Raw genomic sequence first — 17100 nt, forward strand, 5'->3', positions numbered from 1 at the left:
TACAATAAGTTACACAAGAGAGCTTTGAAAGGTGAAGGTAAAGTTCCATGTTTGTGCATTTAACCAGGGGGCTAGCTTACCCGGTTTTCCGTATAAGAAATATAAAATCCTTTTAAATGTGATTGGTCTAGGATTTGGATTAGCCATGTCTCATAAGCATGCCTAATCAAGCATTCACGGAAAAGCTTCTTGCATGATTAGATAATTGCATAATAAGGTTTATGTGCATTATGGTCTCAAGGTTGTGTGGGCTAGGCCATACCCAAGGACACCTCAAAGAATTCAAACCCTCAATTGTAGGCCTATCTAAGTGCATTGATCCAAGTGTCTATAGCCTCACCCACTCCCCAAAGTATCTAGGATACTTGTCATGTGTAGCATTGAGTTTCCCATCAAGCAAGGGGCTAGCTTAAGCAAGGCCAGCTTACCATGTCAACAAGGAAAGGAGGACACTTGTCACAATGCTATCACACATGCTCAAGGGGGAGGAGGCCTCTCATTGTCTAGTGGTAAAGTGGGGTCCAATAGGGTGCAATCTTGCCCTCCAAGGGATTTTCGAACCCCCTCTCTCTCTCTCTTTGGTGTATTGGCTTGAGCATTCATGCTTTCTCTCATACACACTCACTACTCTCTCAAGGTGAGAGCTTCTTGGCGTAGAGAATCCATGGTGCCTTCATCAACAACTCATGTTCGATTGCAAGCTTATCTCCTCTATTCTCTATTATGCTATGTATGCTAGCTATGCAAGAGAGAAGCTCTCTTGAAAGTAGAAGTATTAGACGCCATACTTCTTTCTCATATGATACTTCTTCTTCCTCTCAATCTACCTCGATCCTTGCAACTCTCCTCACCTTTCATGGTGTTATAAGGCCTTGGGATAGAGGACCCACCAAGGTCTTAATAAATTTACGTAAGGATATATCTTTTCAAAACCTCAAAAGAATTTATAGAAATTAAAAGAAAAGGGCTCATTATATTCCTAGAAATTCACAAAATAAGGGTTTTAGAAAAAGAGCCTTAATATAGTGATCTTACATATAGAGAGCGCCCAAATGCCAATTTTTAACCAAAATCCAGACTATGCACCATCCAAAGAATTTCTGTTTAAATTAAAATCTTCTATAATAGGTTCAAATTTTAGAAGCATTAAGCTTACACGTAATAATGAATGGCACTGATCTAGAGCTTGCCAATAAACTTTCAAAAGGCTTTCAAAATGCAAATCATTGAGAGCATGAGGGAGAGGTTTGATGACAATTCCATCAAAGCTCATTTTAAAATTCTTTCTCCTTCTTGCTGCACCCCCTTCAAAAGACTTTAGAAAATACTCGAAGAATTTTGGACGTGTTGCCATAGAGCAACTCATAAAATTCTATGGGGTAGCCAAAAAAATGCAAAGAGGGGAACTTATCACAACTCTAGCGGACCCACATCAATTGAGAAAGAAGTTCCAAACATTTAAGTTCCAGGCATATAGCAAATGGAATGGAGAGGACGGAACTTCAAAAATACATGGGATTACATTGGCACCATTGCCTAATGGGTAAGTCCTCGGGTGTGGGAAATTTTAAAACTGTAAAGCATGCTTTTGAAATGTTTTGTACTAAGTTTATTATGAAGTTCGCTAAGTTTACCTTGGCATTGGTTTCTCAAAAGTAGAGTCTGATGCCAGCGTGCACTCCTTCAGATCTAGACTTTACGGTTCATGTAGCAGCAAAAAAGCATGCTTGTTTGAAGAAGAGAGGTTTCATGTTCATATTATCCCATGGGAGTCCATCAAAATTAAAATGTCGGAGGATTGCTGGGTCCTGTAATCATTTGTGTGCACCAGGTTCACAATCATGATGCAAAGCAAAAAGTGCCTCATGAGTATCTGGCGCATTATCCTCTGAGATAAAGTGAGTCTAGGGCCAGATGCTTGTTGTGGAAATCCTGTGTGCCACATCTTGATAAGACTTTCAGCATTACACTGATGAGAATCGCCACATGGCACTTAACACACAATGCTTCCATGGATGATCCCTTAAAGTCGAGTCTTTTACTACAGGCTTGACTAGGTTAGCTTTGCTACCAAGGTCGGGATCCAAGATGTCTAGAATTCATTGGTCTGTTGGAAGCCTAATGATGTCTTAAGATACTCTAGCTCTGGTCTCTGGTGTCAGCTTAACCATACCCACCACTCCACAAAAGATTCATGAGCAAACTCCTTACCTGTCTGATACTATCAGAATAAAACCACCAGCCAGAAGCTACATAGTGAGAACCATATTCATCAAAAACTTCAGTGAACTTATGAGATAAGAAACTGAAGTTATCTGTGCACAACCCCACTCCCTCAAAAAAAAAAGGACAGAAAAACAAGGACATGATGTTTTAGATACCCAAAAGATACATGATTGCTAACAGCACATGATCGAACAAGAAGACACATGGTTGCTAACAGCACGTGAACGCTGGGGTTGCAGATTTCTACTGATCCAGCACAAATTCATGCTCACATAGATCTAAGTATTAAAGTGACAGCACGGCCATATCTTTGACAAGCTGACATTCTTGTGGAGTCACAACACCTTGCATATCCCTCTCTGCCTTCAAGAGTTGCATGAGAGCATCCACTATCTTTTGATCCAAGAATGGATACATTTTAGCTGAAATACCAAAAGCTGCACTTGCAGTCTCTTCTTGATCCAATACATGGTCAGTGTCACCCAGATTCATGATGACCATCGGCGATCGACCTTGATTAGGAAATTGAATCTTTTGGCGTAATTTTAGCTTATGCCAGGCCTCAGAAGCTTGTCCACTACTTAAGTGCAAGCGGTTTTTAACCTGGAGCTTCAAAATCCCACAAGTTACTGCTTGCCCTTGGCTATCAAATTTTGCCCAACGAATTCCGGCATCCAACGCAAAAATTCTCCCCGTGGATAAATAATTGCATCCCCATGACTAAGAAATGTCTGCAGCCTTTCCATAGTTAGATTCACCATTTCCATAGTTAGATTCACGCTGTGGGCCAGCGGCACAAAGTGATTAAAGCATACAGTAGCATCAAGAAACTCTGATTCACACCTACTTGCACCCCACTCTCGGCCAAACATTGTTTGCAAAAACTCTTGACTTGTCACACTTCCAGTGTAAAAGTCAGCTCCTTGCTGAAGAGCACACTTGTGCATGCATAATAACAATAGCATTCTTAGTACGAGCTCGTCTCGTACTCCCTCTAATACTAATCCTTCAGTGACGAGCTCTGCTAAATACTCTAACGCACGCTGTAAAAAGCCAATCTGATGAAGTATGCATGCAGCAGCCTCCCCCAAAACCGCCTCACTCACAGCCATCAGTAGAACCCTTCGCCTGTGATCTGCTGTGCCAATGCAAGTGGCCGTGTGACCAGCCACAGGCCTTGCGCTAAGAAAGAGCACGAGAGAACTTGGGGTCCAATACAAGCCATGAAAACAGCTGGCTGCATCCTGCTTCGTAAGTTCAGAAAGTATGAGTCCCTTTCCACCAAGAAGTTTCCAAGAAGCAAATCAAACCAATTCTTTCAACTTTGTTGTTTCAGTAGTTGCTTCGCTGACCTCTTTATTTTGTGCACTTGACCTTGAATTTCTGTAGTGCACAGCCCACAAAGGTCTTCCATTCATGAAGAGCTCTCTGCACATAAGTGCGCTCTTGCACAATGGATGACCTGAACTAGCAAATATGTCCGCTTTTCCTATCAAGTGAATAGGATCTTTCATGTACTTGATATAAAGCATCCAATAAACACGCTTGGAGTTGTAAATCTGTATATTTCTCCATGCTTGAATATATGGCATTGAAGCGATTGCAAATAGATGTACCAATAGTATTGTGATCATCAATGCCGACAATTATATTGCCATCAAAGCACTTAGCCAAGACACTCCGCTTAGGATATCCTGTATATTCGGCTTTCAAGAATGAACAATACACAATAAAGACACCATAAAATCATAAGTTACAGATTGCTCGTGATTCCCCCATCCGCTACTCTGTACAACGGCTGTTAGTGGAGCCTGCCATGACAACCCTTTATCCCATTGTTCTACATACAGATCTAACCTTGAAAGCAAGCATGGCGATCTTGACCTAAGACTATTCAGAGGCGGTAGGAGTATCCAGAGGTGCATTCTGATTGGCTGCCCCTCGATGAGGTAGAGTACGAGCGGGGAGGGGAGGCCGGAAAAAGAGGAAGGGTAGCTGGGCGTGACTCAGCATGCCAACAGGGCAGCTAGCGCAGCTGGGCTCCATGTAGTGTGAACCAGCAATTCTCCAGCCCCTCTTTTGATTGGATGATGGCTCCTAAATAAAGTGCCCCAGCCTTGCACAGTCTAACCTTGTCCCACACCTAGTTCAGACTGCCGCTGCCCATGCTATTTTTCCTTAGTTGAACCAATCGAATGACTCGCCCTTCGCTCACCCATTCAGACTGCACATTAACAACCCGCAACACATCGAGCTGGCTTGCTGACTCATGCCCAAATACCTCCGTAGGTGTTCCGAGCTGGTAAGTCCGCCCATGGGTAGAAAGTTTTGTGCACATCCAATCAACAGGAGAGAAGGACTGAATTTGCAGCAAAAAGTGCAAGCAACCCACATCTTAGGTGTGAGCCAGAGGCTTTACACAGGCACATCCGCCACTCCCATTGTGTAGTTCTTGAGTGGAAAAGCACTCTTCTCTTCTTGCGCAGTGTCACAAACTGCTGACGTGTCAAAGCCCTAAAGAAGGGAGCCAACTTACAAATGTTGACCGAGGGATCTAAACCCTAAGAAGAACAAGTAACAGAAGAACAAGTCCACCCAACTTATGGGGACCTTGTCCGATGGGGCCCCAAGTGACATAAAGGATTAAAATAAAGCAGGATCCACAGAAAGCCAAAAATTGATGACGTGGCAAATTTTTGAAAATTCCGTTCATTGCTGACGTGGCAAATCTGTACGGATTTCCCTTTTTTACGCTGGCAATGCTCACATGGCAAGATTGTAAAGATTTCCGTGATTTACGATGGCAGCTTTTTGGTATTGCTTTTGGACCAGATGCTTTTGAGCTTGAAGCTTTTCACTGTAACTGCTTTATAGGCCAAGGGCCTTTAAATATGAGGCTATGGCTCATTCTTTGGCATGCTTCTTGGAGAAGGTGTAGAGTCTGGAGTACCGGCTTGTACTGTGTTGATGCAATATAAAAAAATACCAAAAGGGGCGCCAACGTTTGGGGCCAATACTCTCTGGGGTGGAATTCCACGACTCCGTGTTGCGTGTCGTCTCTCTTTCAGTTCACTTGTTATTGAAGTGCTAAAAGTTTGTTCAGTCTGTTCTTTTCTATTGACACGTGGTGCCCGTCTTGTGATACGCAATCTGAGTATTTTGAAAAACTTCAAACATCTACAGGTCGAGCGAAATAAAAGCGCTCTCTGCTCGTTGTCTCTCTGGCTTTCGTCCGTGGTCGCTTCGTTTATGATGTGCTTTCTAAGAACGGCAAAGTGTAGTTATGATACCGGAGTGGTTAAAGCAAGGGGCTTCTAAACTTTGTGCAGAGAGGGGATCTTTGCAAAGGCCCACGCAAGAAGACGCTCCAGACAAACTTAAATTTGTCACCCTTTAAAAACTTTTAGAGCAACTTGCAGAGATTTCATGCATGTCAAACAAACAAGCACGTCGATCTGTCATAGAGGCTATGGCGTTGTTTTAGGATAAGGTGGGTCCGGAGTTGTTTGAACATCAAGAAGCTAAAGGATGCAATAGCTTGATAATCTATTTAGAGAGCTTGTTGAATGTGGATGTGAATGTATTGCGGAATGCGGGTGCAGTAGATTGGAAAAATGCATTTTTTGCACCAAGTTTGCAGTCAAGATCGCCATATAAAGTTAGATCTGTATGCAGAACAATGGGATGGAGGTTTGTCGTGGCAGGCTCCACTAACAACCGTTGTACAAAGTAGCAGATGGGAAAGTCAAGAGCAATCTGTGACTTACGATTTTATGGTGTCTTTATTGTGTATTGTTTATTTTTGAAAGCCGTATATAGAGGATACCTTAAGCGAAGTATCTTGGCTAAGTGCTTTGAAGGCAATATAAGTGTCGGGGTTGTAGCTACCTATCTATATGCTAGTTTAGAAATTCTTAAAGAGAGTCAATTGACAGCCGAGCAATGGTTGGAAACTCAAATCCGTGATGATCACAATACTATTGGCGCATCTTTTTGCAATCGCTTCAATGCCATACATCCAAACATAGAGAGATATACAGATTTACAACTCCAAGCGTGTTCATTGGATGCTTCATATCAAGTACATGAAAGGAGGAGAGATGTCTTAATGAAGGAGGGAATTTGAAGATAGTCTTTGTTTTTAAACTTCGGTCTTAATCAACTTTGGCAAAGACCATCTTCAAATGCCCTTCCTTCCTTAAGACGTCTCTCCTCCTTTCATGTACTTGATGTAAAGCATCCAATAAACACGCTTGGAGTTGTAAATTTGTATATTTCTCCATGTTTGGATGTATGGCATTGAAACGATTGCAAATAGATACGTCAATAGTATTGTGATCATCACGGATTTGAGTTTCCAACCATTGCTCGGCAATCAATTGACTCTCTCTAAGAATTTTTAAACTAATGCGTAGATAAGCAGCTACAACGCCGACACTTATATTGACATCAAAGCACTTAGCCAAGACACTCCGCTTAAGGTACCCTGTATATTCGGCTTTCAAGAATGAACAATACACAATAAAGACACCATAAAATCGTAAGTCACAGATTGCTCCTAACTTCTCCCATTCGCTACTCTGTACAACGACTATTAGTGGAGACTGCCACGACAACCCTCCATCCCATTGTTCTGCATACAGATCTAACCTTGAAAGCAAGTATGGTGATCTTGACTGCAAACTTGGTGCAAAAAATGCATTTTCCCAATTTACTACACCCACATTCCGCAATACATCCACATCTACATTCAACAAGCTCTCTAAATAGCTTATCAAGCTATTGCATCTTTCAGCTTCTTGATGTTCAAACAATTCCGAACCCACCTTATCCCAAAACAACACCATAGCCTCCATGACAGATCGGAATGCTTGTTTGCCTGACATGCCTAAAATCTCTGCAAGTTGCTCTAAAAGTTCTAAAAGGGTGACAAATTTAAGACTGTCTGAGCGTCTTCCTGCATGAACCATTGCAAAGATCCCCTCTCTACACAAAGTTTAGAAGCCTCTTGCTTCAACCACTCCGATATCATAACTGCACTTTGTCGTCCTTAGAAAGCACACCACAGACGAAGCGACCACGGACGAAAGCAGAGAGACAACGAGCAGAGAACGCTTTTATTTCGCTCGACCTGTAGATGTTTGAAGTTTTTCTGAATACTTCAAAATAATATGATATCAAAGTGTTTTGTGTGTGTGTGTGTGTGTGTGTGTGTGTGTGTGTGTGTGTGTGTGAGAGAGAGAGAGAGAGAGAGAGAGAGAGCATAAAAAATGTATTGGTTTGCCCGCAAGACTATGATGTTGTCGAGGTCATGCAACCGCAATGTTTCAAAAGCCATGGATTTTATTTTTCCTAAGCCATAGGCTTGCTTCATGTTTGTGAGGGACTTACGCATGAGATTGTCGGTTCTTGTTGAACATGGTTGTTTTCCTTGTAGTGCACTTGGCTTAGATAAATGTGATGTTGCAACTCATAAACACATAAGTAACACTTATGTTGCAACCCGTTAATATTTAAGAAAGATTTGTTGACGAGTCAAATGCACGAGGAGTCATTAAAAGTCTGAGAATCATCAATGGTGCTTAGAAGCAATAGTAGGCAATTGTTGGACTGATGCAAGTGAATAAAAAGGACCAATAAAACGGCGCCGCCTCCGGCGGCAGCATGGCCGCTCTTACCCTCAAACCCCTTGCTTCCACTGCCTATTCAAAGAGGGTTTTGGACCACTGGCCAAAGTTATGAGATAACAGGATCAGAGATGCCTTGGGCTATTTTTATTGGAGTTGCGTTTACGTAGGGAGAGCCTCTCGAGGAGACCAAACAATAGGAGACACTCACAAAGAGAGATCATTGATTTCTTTAGACTACATACTTGGCATTCAGATGAGCAAGCATCACAACAGACTTCAGAGGAGGTTACAAATCTACATGTGCAGACGGCTAGACTCTAGAGTAACCTAATAAAGCACATTAGTAATCTCAGGCGGAAGAGAGCAGGAGCGTAGCGCCGTAGGCTACTATACGTTGACAGCCATTTGCGAGGCATTGAGGGAGACAGCCTAGGCACCTGTCCTAAAAGCTGCTCGACGTCCTCCTACTGCTGGTGTTCAAAGGGCTCTGACTCTCTGAGCTCAACTGGAAATTTCAAGTTTGCCTTTATTTTCTTCGGTTAGGGAAAATGTATCCACAGAGAGAGAGAGAGAGAGAGAGAGAGAGAGAGAGAGAGAGAGAGCCAAGATCTGTCCATGGTCCATTGTGCAGGAAAAAGAAGATCTTTCTTCATCATGGAAGGGAATTAATTATACCCATAAAATGACGGCATGGAGAGAGAGAGAGAGCTTGGCGAAAGCAGACTTTTATACTCGCTATCGGACTACTCTGGTTGTAGGGCTTGTTGTAGCATCGCCATTGCCTGCTCATGATGCTCGTATTCAAGCTAGGAGGTTAAAGATCTGCATGTGCAATCGGCTAGGGTAACCTAATCAAGCACATAAGTAATAAGAGGTGGAAGAGAGCAAGAGCGTAGCCGCTAGCGCCATAGGCTACGCTATGTTGACAGTCGTATGCGAGACATTGAGGGAGATAGCCTAGACACCTGCCCTAAAAGCTTCTCTACGGCCTCCGACTACTGATGCTCGAAGGGCTCTTTTCCCACTATGAGCTCGACTTGAAATTTCAAGTTTGCCATTAGTTTCTTCGGTTAGGGAAAATGTATTTTTTCTAGCCCCGGGTCCTTGAGCCGCCTCTCTCTTTCTGTCTCTCTTTTTCTAACGTTGGTTAACACGGCTCCTTGTCCCTTTGTCTACCTCTGATTGCGAAGGTTGCAGAGAACACCACCGAACAAAGCTCCTTGCACCACGTGGCCGGGGAGGGAGTCAGAATCCCTCCCTCTATTGTAGACAGTATAGATATTATGTTTATATTAAGCGATTGAGAGCATCGCGTGTTGAGAACAATGCGGTTGCTCAACAATGGCAATGAGTCGAATAACGTCCTCAAGAAGTAGTGCTATTGCATCTTGAGCATATGTGATGTGCAAGCAAGGGCCTTCTTTCTAGTGAGAGTGGGAATATGGGCGGGAATTGTGCAATCGAAAATAGGCATCGATCACCACATTTTTATTACTCTGTGTATGTGGCTTACATTGCGCGCATAGCCAACAACATCGACGTTTCCGTGGCCTACATGTCACGTGACACATCCCAAACATATGTGTCCGTGGACGAGCTACACCACAGCAGGGGTCAGTCAGTCCAGTCAGTCTAGATTAGTAGTGATCTGGCACTTTTGTGAGTCTATTCGTAGACCGTGCATGACCAGTCACTTAGCATAGATGCATATCCTCCGGTTGCACACAACATGATCATCGGAATTCCCATCAGAATCCATTAGTATCAGTTAGGGGAATTTTCCAGTGCATTTAGCCTATTTTCCTATTTATTGGTATTTTCACTTATTATTTTGAAGTGACTTTCCAACAAAAGTAGGTAGGGCAATTTTGCTAAGTTAATATATAAGCAAACCCAAGTTAGCACTTTCTCTCAGAAGAGGCAGCAGGAGCTTCCCGCTCAACAGGCAACTTCTCAGCAGTACCCCCCCGCAGCACCATCGCTAGCAAATCCAGCTTCTCCAGCGTTCTGCAGAATCAACCTTCTAGCGTTTTTGGTTATTTCAGCCTTGGCGTTTAGCAGAAGCAGCCCAACCATAGCAGATCCCCACAGCACCATTCAACCAGCGTTTTCATTACAAAAACGCTACAGCTTCAGCAGCGTTTTCATTTGCAAAAACGCCAGCCAACCTCTGCCCCAGTTCAGCGTTTTGGGAACAGTCATCTCAGCGTTTTTTTATCAGCAAATTCAGCCTTGAAAGACGCAAGTTTTCAGCATACGAATCGCAGCAGAACCGCCCCAAGTTGGTTGCAGAAAGACCCCCCCATTTTCAGCCAAGAAAACACAGCCAAAACAGTCATTTTCAGCCACCAAAACAGACCCGAAAACAACAGTTAGAAGACCACAGTTTTCAGCCACGAAGTCGCCGTCGTCATCACCGGCATAGTCCCATTGCATCAATCCATTGCATTCGCATTGTACACCTTTGTGCAATCAAAGTAGACCACTCTCGCCGGCGAGAGTGGGGCCTTCGGAGGAGGGTTTTACAATCTCTCGGGTGTCGTATCTCTTCTCTCTCCTTCTCTCAGTCTCATTCACTTGCACGCACAACATCCACTCACTTTGTTCGTGATCATAGCACTCTCCATAAGACGGAAAGCTCTCTCTTTCCCTAAGAACTAAAAGGAACCTTGAGCAATAAAGATCACTAATCTTGAGAGAGTACAACATTCCTTCCGTTGCACCTTACATTGGTATCAGAGCTTTGGAAGTGTTCTGCATTACTCAAGGAAAGAACCACAATGCTTGTTGCGGTCGCACGAACCCAAGTTTACTTCGGCGTGGCGATTCCTAATCGTGTTTTGTTGAAGAGTGACAAGAATCCCAAGAAAGGGCTTGTCCAGCCTCCCCTTGTGTCTCTTTTCACTCATTGAGAGCGAACCGAGCACTTAGCGGCCGGCCAATCGACGTGAGGTGGGAAAAAGCAACCTTGGTGTGAGTGCAAGGCCGCAAGGGGTGCGCCCGCAGAAAGGAGTAAAACTCGGGTGAAGAAAAGATCCTTCTCCAACGTGATTTGCAAGCGCAAGAAAACCTCAAGAACCTCAAGAACCCAAGACCCTCAAGACTCAAGAACCTCAAGAACCCAAGATTCTCACGAATCAAGGACCTCAAGAACCCAAGTTCCTGAACCCAAGATTATAGTGCATGGTCGTCACCCGAAGAAGAATGGATACTTCGCATACAGGTGATGAGCATGAGAGAGGCGATGAAGACTCGTCGCCACCCGGAGATGATTTCTTCAACCCTCCCCCTTCGCCATCTACTCCACCAAGTCTACCAAACCCTATGGAGGAAATGGTCAAGCAGATGATGGCCATGATGGATAGACAAGAAGCAAGTCGCCTTGCTCAGGATCGTGAGCGCGACAAAAGAGACCGTGAACGCGACGACAGAATTGCAAGAATGGCCGCAGACCAAGAAGCCAAGGACCGCGAGCACGACGAAAGAAACGCAAGATATGCAGCACAACAAGAAGAAAATCGCATTGCTTTAGAACGCGAGCGCGACGCAAGAAAAGAAAGAAAAGAAATAAGGAAGGAGGAAGCGACAGCACGAGCCGCACCTTTGGAGGCCGAGCGTGAAGCTTGACAAGAGCTACGCACTCAAGAATTGCTTGCCCAAGTCTTAGCCTCGAAGCCGAACCACCCAAAGATCGTAGGAGTTCGTCAAGTGGCGCAAGCCACGACGCGGATTCCAACCATCCGGTTACAGAAAAGTTGATTTTCAGTAAGTATGACGGTAAGATGGATGCCACAGTTGTTCATTCTTGGCTGCATCAATTTAATGCTTATTTTGCGACAACTAAGAAGACAAAAAATAGCAAAGTTTTGACGGCAGCTATGTACCTTGCCGGTGATGCCGTTAATTGGTACCACGCATGGCAAGAGGCACAGCTAGCCGCGCACCTAGAGGCAGCCGACGATTTCACGCCCCTCTTTTAGTTGGGCTGATTTCCAAGACGAGCTCAAGGCGCGGTTTATGCCACCTCAGTACCTCGCACGATTGAAGGACGATTGGCACGCTCTCAAGCAAAATGGTATGCCGGTTATGTCTTTTTCTAATCGTGTTTTGCAGCTAGGTACCCAATTACGCATGTCGGATGATGAGCGCAAAGAGGCTTTTCTCTTTGGATTGGACGAGTATATCAAGTACGATGTCGAGATACTCGATCCAATCGATCTCAACAAGGCGGTAGCGATTGCTCTCGCACAGGAGATGAAGCACAACAAGGGAAAGCCGAAGGAGAACAAGACTTCCACATCGGTGCACCTGTATCATTCTTTGAGTACACTGTCAGGATTGGAAGGTTAGCATTGATGAGACAGCAACCAAAGCAGTCCACTCGTATGCGTTTCTAGTTACATTCAGGTCTCTCCCATGCCTATCTACAGCAGTTTTGGTCAGCCATCTAGGATTTACATGCGGCTCGTCGTATTTCTTTTTTCATGTGGATGATTGCACATGCAGGACTTCCAGTTGGGACTTGGCTAGCTACTATGCGTCATGATCCGTTATGTACTCGCTGTCCTTTGCGACTACTTGAGTCACCTGCACACTGTCTTTGGTCATGCTCAACTTCTCATGTAGTGTGGCTTGCAGTTTGCTTTTTACTTAGCAAAGAGGGTGTTCAGCATGGATTTCTCACTTGGGGATCTGTCTCATGGTTGATGCCGATGCCCGGCCCGCATCTTTTCTACGAGGGCTCAGACACAGATCCAGCCTTCATGCTTACCTCGACTGGTTATCGGAGAGGGACTTTGGCTATGCTACCACAATTTGCTTGGCAGGGGGATCCTCAGACACGTGATGAAGTTTTTTCAGTCATCACTAGCATTACACTATGGAATGTTTGGAGAGCTCGTTGTCTTCACATTCTAAGTGCGGCTCCACAGCTCCTTCAGGATACCCTCACTGCCATTTGGCTGGACATCATTCACACCCTGATTTGGCACTGGGATTCTTCCTCGGGTACATCTCGAGCAACCGAGGCTCGTCGATTTGCCTTCCTTCGGCGTTGGGCCCGATCCCCACTCTTCTTCACACTTACAGGTGGCCAGATTACATGGCATTATGCCCCTCCTCGGTGGTTTCTCCTCCACTCATCACATCGACCACCATGAGATTGTTCTAGTCGAGTTGTCACTATAGTGGCTCTCATCCTTACATTCAGCTTGTACACCCCACATGATAGGCTATTTTGGCATCCGCTGGGGATTATATTGTACTCAGTAATATACAGCCCTGACTTTTCCAAAAAAAAGAACAAGACTTTCACAAGTACCTTGCAGACTTCTCAGAACCCTCAGAACTGTAAGAACGGTAAGAATGGTAAGAATGATAACTCTTCTAACCAATCTTCCAACAGTCTCTCATCAAAGAATTCTTCCAATGAATTTAAGGGTAAGGCTAACACAACTGCTAAACCTAAGCTTACTCCAGATGAAAAGGTAGCACAAGGAATTGTAGGAGGATACATCACTTCGGAAGAACAAAGCACTTATTCTAAGGAAGGTTGTTGTTTTCATTGTCACATTAAGGGTCACATAAAAAGAACATGTCCTAAGCTTGAATCGAATGAATCTAAAGAACCCGCAGCACCCACTACATCTGTCAATGCAATGAATGATAACACGAGTGTGCCCCAAGTTTCTCAGGAACCTCCCATTGATGATTCTCTCATTAAATGTTATGGTCGTACGTCGGGGCACCGTTTTGTCATATTGTTTGACCCAGGTAGTATGCATGATGTGATCAGTTCCTCTCTTGTTGAGAGAGCCCGCCTCAAAGTTAGTCCGAGATCTCCTATCGAGGTCTCTGGCTTTCGTTTTGGTATGGACGCTCTCATCACGGAGGAGTGCCTTGATGTGTTGTTTGCAATTCAACAGACTGCCTTCACTAGAAGATTTGTTGTTTCTCCTCTCTCAGGATGTGATATGATTTTAGGCATTCGATGGTTTCGTGATAATGACGCTCTCCTGAAATTTGCGGCTAACACTATAACTCTCAATGTCGACAGTGATTCTCCTATTGTCATTCATGGAGAGGACATTGCTCCTTCTCCATCTCTCATTGCTAATATGCAGGACAAGGTTGAAAGGATTCGAGATAAGGAGATTCTCTCAGTCTCTTTTTCTCCACAGCATGACACACAAGATTTGCATGATTATGAGAAGCATGATGATTTGAATGATAATGATTTGCATGATGATTTGGATGACAAAGACAAGCATGATGACATGCATGAAGAAGATGTGATTGTTCACCAGGATGAGGTGTTAGTGGATGCTTTTTCTAGCGAGGCTAACCTCGTTGCAGATTCGAACAATCACGAAGGATCGATCTTGGCTCTCGAGCCTTGGTCCAAAGAACCCTCACAGGAAGTATTATGTGTTCGCATGATTGATACGCACGCATTGTTCGAGTGTTTCATTCGTGACGGTTTCCTATATTTTAGTCAATATCGTTATGTGATCCCTTTTTCTAGGCATGACATACTGTATGTTGAGCACGTTTCTCTCATGGATGAGCACGAATGTATGCGGATTGTTCATGAAAAGCTGAAAAGTTTATATAACAAGAAGTCACATTCCATGTCTCTTCCTTGGCATGACACAGTTTCTGAAAGATCACATGATAGTATGAGCACCAAGCATGGGCATTTCCATTGTGATTTGCCACAGTTGATTGATTTCGATCAAACAAAAAAGATTCGATCGCATTGTTTGCATGTGTTTGATGAACAGGTTGTCACTCCGTCTCTATGTTCATCTACATTGCATACACAGTCTTTAGAGAAGACAAGATTTTTTTCCTTCACTTTACATGGAATGGATATGTTCATGGTTTTGTGTTGGAGATGGTTTCAGGAATTTTCAACCATGGAGATTCTTGAAGACGAAAAAAGCAGAACTCTAGACGAAGTTTAAGCATCAAAGGAGCCACAGAAGACTTTGAGTCGCTTTTGGCGCGGCCCAAAGAAGCAAGGGTTGCAGACCTTTATGAAGTTCAAGTACCACTCGACCCACACAGCATAGTGGGCCGGCGAAGAGTCCCTTCCAAGATTCCGGATGCTGTTGACGATCTCCCTCGACGCCATACAGTTCGGTACCAGACTCCAGTACCTCACTTTGAAAAGGAGGGGATGTCACGTGACACATCCAAACCCTATGTGTCCGTGGACAAGCTACACCACAGCAGGGTTCAGTCAATCCAGTCAATCTAGATTAGTAGTAATTTGGCACTTTTGTGAGTCTTCGTAGACCATGCATGACCAGTCACTTAGCATAGATGCATATCCTCCGGTTGCACACACCATGATCATAGGAATTCCCATCAGAATCCATTAGCATCAGTTAGGGGAATTTTCCAGTGCATTTAGCCTATTTTCCTATTTATTGGTATTTTCACTTATTATTTTTAAGTGACTTGACTTTCCAACAAAAGTAGGTAGGGCAATTTTGCTAAGTTAATATATAAGCAAACCCAAGTTAGCACTTTCTCTCAGAAGAGGCAGCAGGAGCTTCCCGCTCAACAGGCAACTTCTCAGCAGCACCCCCCCGCAGCACCATCGCTAGCAGATCCAGCTTCTCCAGCGTTTTGCAGAATCAACCTTCTAGCGTTTTTGGTTATTTCAGCCTTGGCGTTTAGCAGAAGCAGCCCAGCCATAGCAGATCCCCACAGCACCATTCAACCAGCGTTTTCATTACAAAAACGCTACAGCTTCAGCAGCGTTTTCATTTGCAAAAACGCCAGCCAACCTCTGCCCCAGTTCAGCGTTTTGGGACCAGTCATCTCAGCGTTTTTTTATCAGAAAATTCAGCCTTGAAAGACGCAAGTTTTCAGCATACGAATCGCAGCAGAACCGCCCCAAGTTGGTTGCAGAAAGACCCCCCCATTTTCAGCCAAGAAAACGCAGCCAAAACAGTCATTTTCAGCCACCAAAACAGTCCCGAAAACAACAATTAGAAGACCACAGTTTTCAGCCACGAAGTCGCCGTCGTCATCACCGTCATCGTCATCGGCATAGTCCCATTGCATCAGTCCATTGCATTCGCATTGTACACCTTTGTGCAATCAAAGTAGACCACTCTCGCCGACGAGAGTGGGGCCTTCGGAGGAGGGTTTTACAATCTCTCGGGTGTCGTATCTCTTCTCTCTCCTTCTCTCAGTCTCATTCACTTGCACGCACAATATCCACTCACTTTGTTCATGATCATAGCACTCTCCATAAGACGGAAAGCTCTCTCTTTCCCTAAGAACTAAAAGGACCCTTGAGCAATAAAGATCACTAATCTTGAGAAAATACAACATTCATTCCACTGCACCTTACACTACAACAGCCTTGACATCGATGCACCCTTCATCTCTTTGTTGGAGCTTTAGCCCCTGACCCACTCTCTCCATCTCCTTCGTCAAGGCCACCAATTGCTTTCTCATCCTTCATTGTTGTCGCCCCTATGAAATAGACCTTCTCTCTCTTCTTGTGGATAGCGCTAGCTGCCATTGGTAGGTCAGTCGTGGCCAGCAAAGAGCACAACTATGTTGCTTACGTGGTGTCCGGTGATGGCCAGAAATTGGCCATGCTCGCACTGGACACCCCTCCCTCGCCCTTCACAACCATTTTGGACATTCGTAGCACCCTGTCGCATCGTCAGTGCCTCCCCCTTCCAACTTTTCTCTACAATATGACAATAAGAAGCTAAGGTCGCATGGGGGTAACATTGGCAGAAGCTAACGACGCACTGAAACCGGCCTGTTGAATCCAAAAAGGGCGGTAGACTTTACTTTAAACCTTGATTTAGCTTTCACCCATTATTAGTCGTCTATTTTACCTGTACTTTCAAGACACAACAAAGGGGGGAGGGATACAGGCTGCTAGATTGCACCTGTATGAGTAGACGGACACCAGATTGGCCCCTAACTTAGGCGCCCCTTTCGGTATTTCTTTATTGTTCAAAAGAGGGAATAAACGTTGTGGTTCCCTACAAGCTGCCCCGCACAAACTCGGCTGAATTTCCACTGTTCCAGCCCGATTTCGGCAACATAACTGTACTAGAACCCTTCACAGTCAGTATTCCCATGCATTGACTGACTTTCCCAACGCATACGGGCACTTTGCAAAACCTGGCGAGAATCTGTAGCACGCTGAAATCTCTGTCTTCAGCCCTGAAAATGCGCCAGATCACCTGTACAGCGGTCCCCTTAC

The 17100-nt window shown here is 44.5% G+C and overlaps 1 protein-coding gene across 2 annotated transcripts in view; it reads right to left on the reverse strand.

Annotated features, from left to right (window-relative positions):
* LOC147440650 (uncharacterized) overlaps positions 1 to 17100 on the reverse strand; it is a 33971-nt gene that overhangs the window by 6299 nt on the left and 10572 nt on the right. Inside the window, exon 2 of one of the 2 annotated variants that reach the window (XR_015184273.1) lies at positions 2235 to 2957. The exons of the other annotated variant lie outside the window; for it this stretch is intronic. The gene's annotated coding sequence lies outside the window, so the exon portion shown is untranslated. Of the gene's footprint in view, positions 1 to 2234; positions 2958 to 17100 lie in introns of those variants that run through there. 2 annotated transcript variants of the gene reach the window in all.

Source organism: Adiantum capillus-veneris, chromosome 15 (assembly GCF_014529385.1).
Source record: "Adiantum capillus-veneris isolate H3 chromosome 15, ASM1452938v2, whole genome shotgun sequence".
In the NCBI taxonomy this organism is placed as follows: domain Eukaryota; kingdom Viridiplantae; phylum Streptophyta; class Polypodiopsida; order Polypodiales; family Pteridaceae; genus Adiantum; species Adiantum capillus-veneris.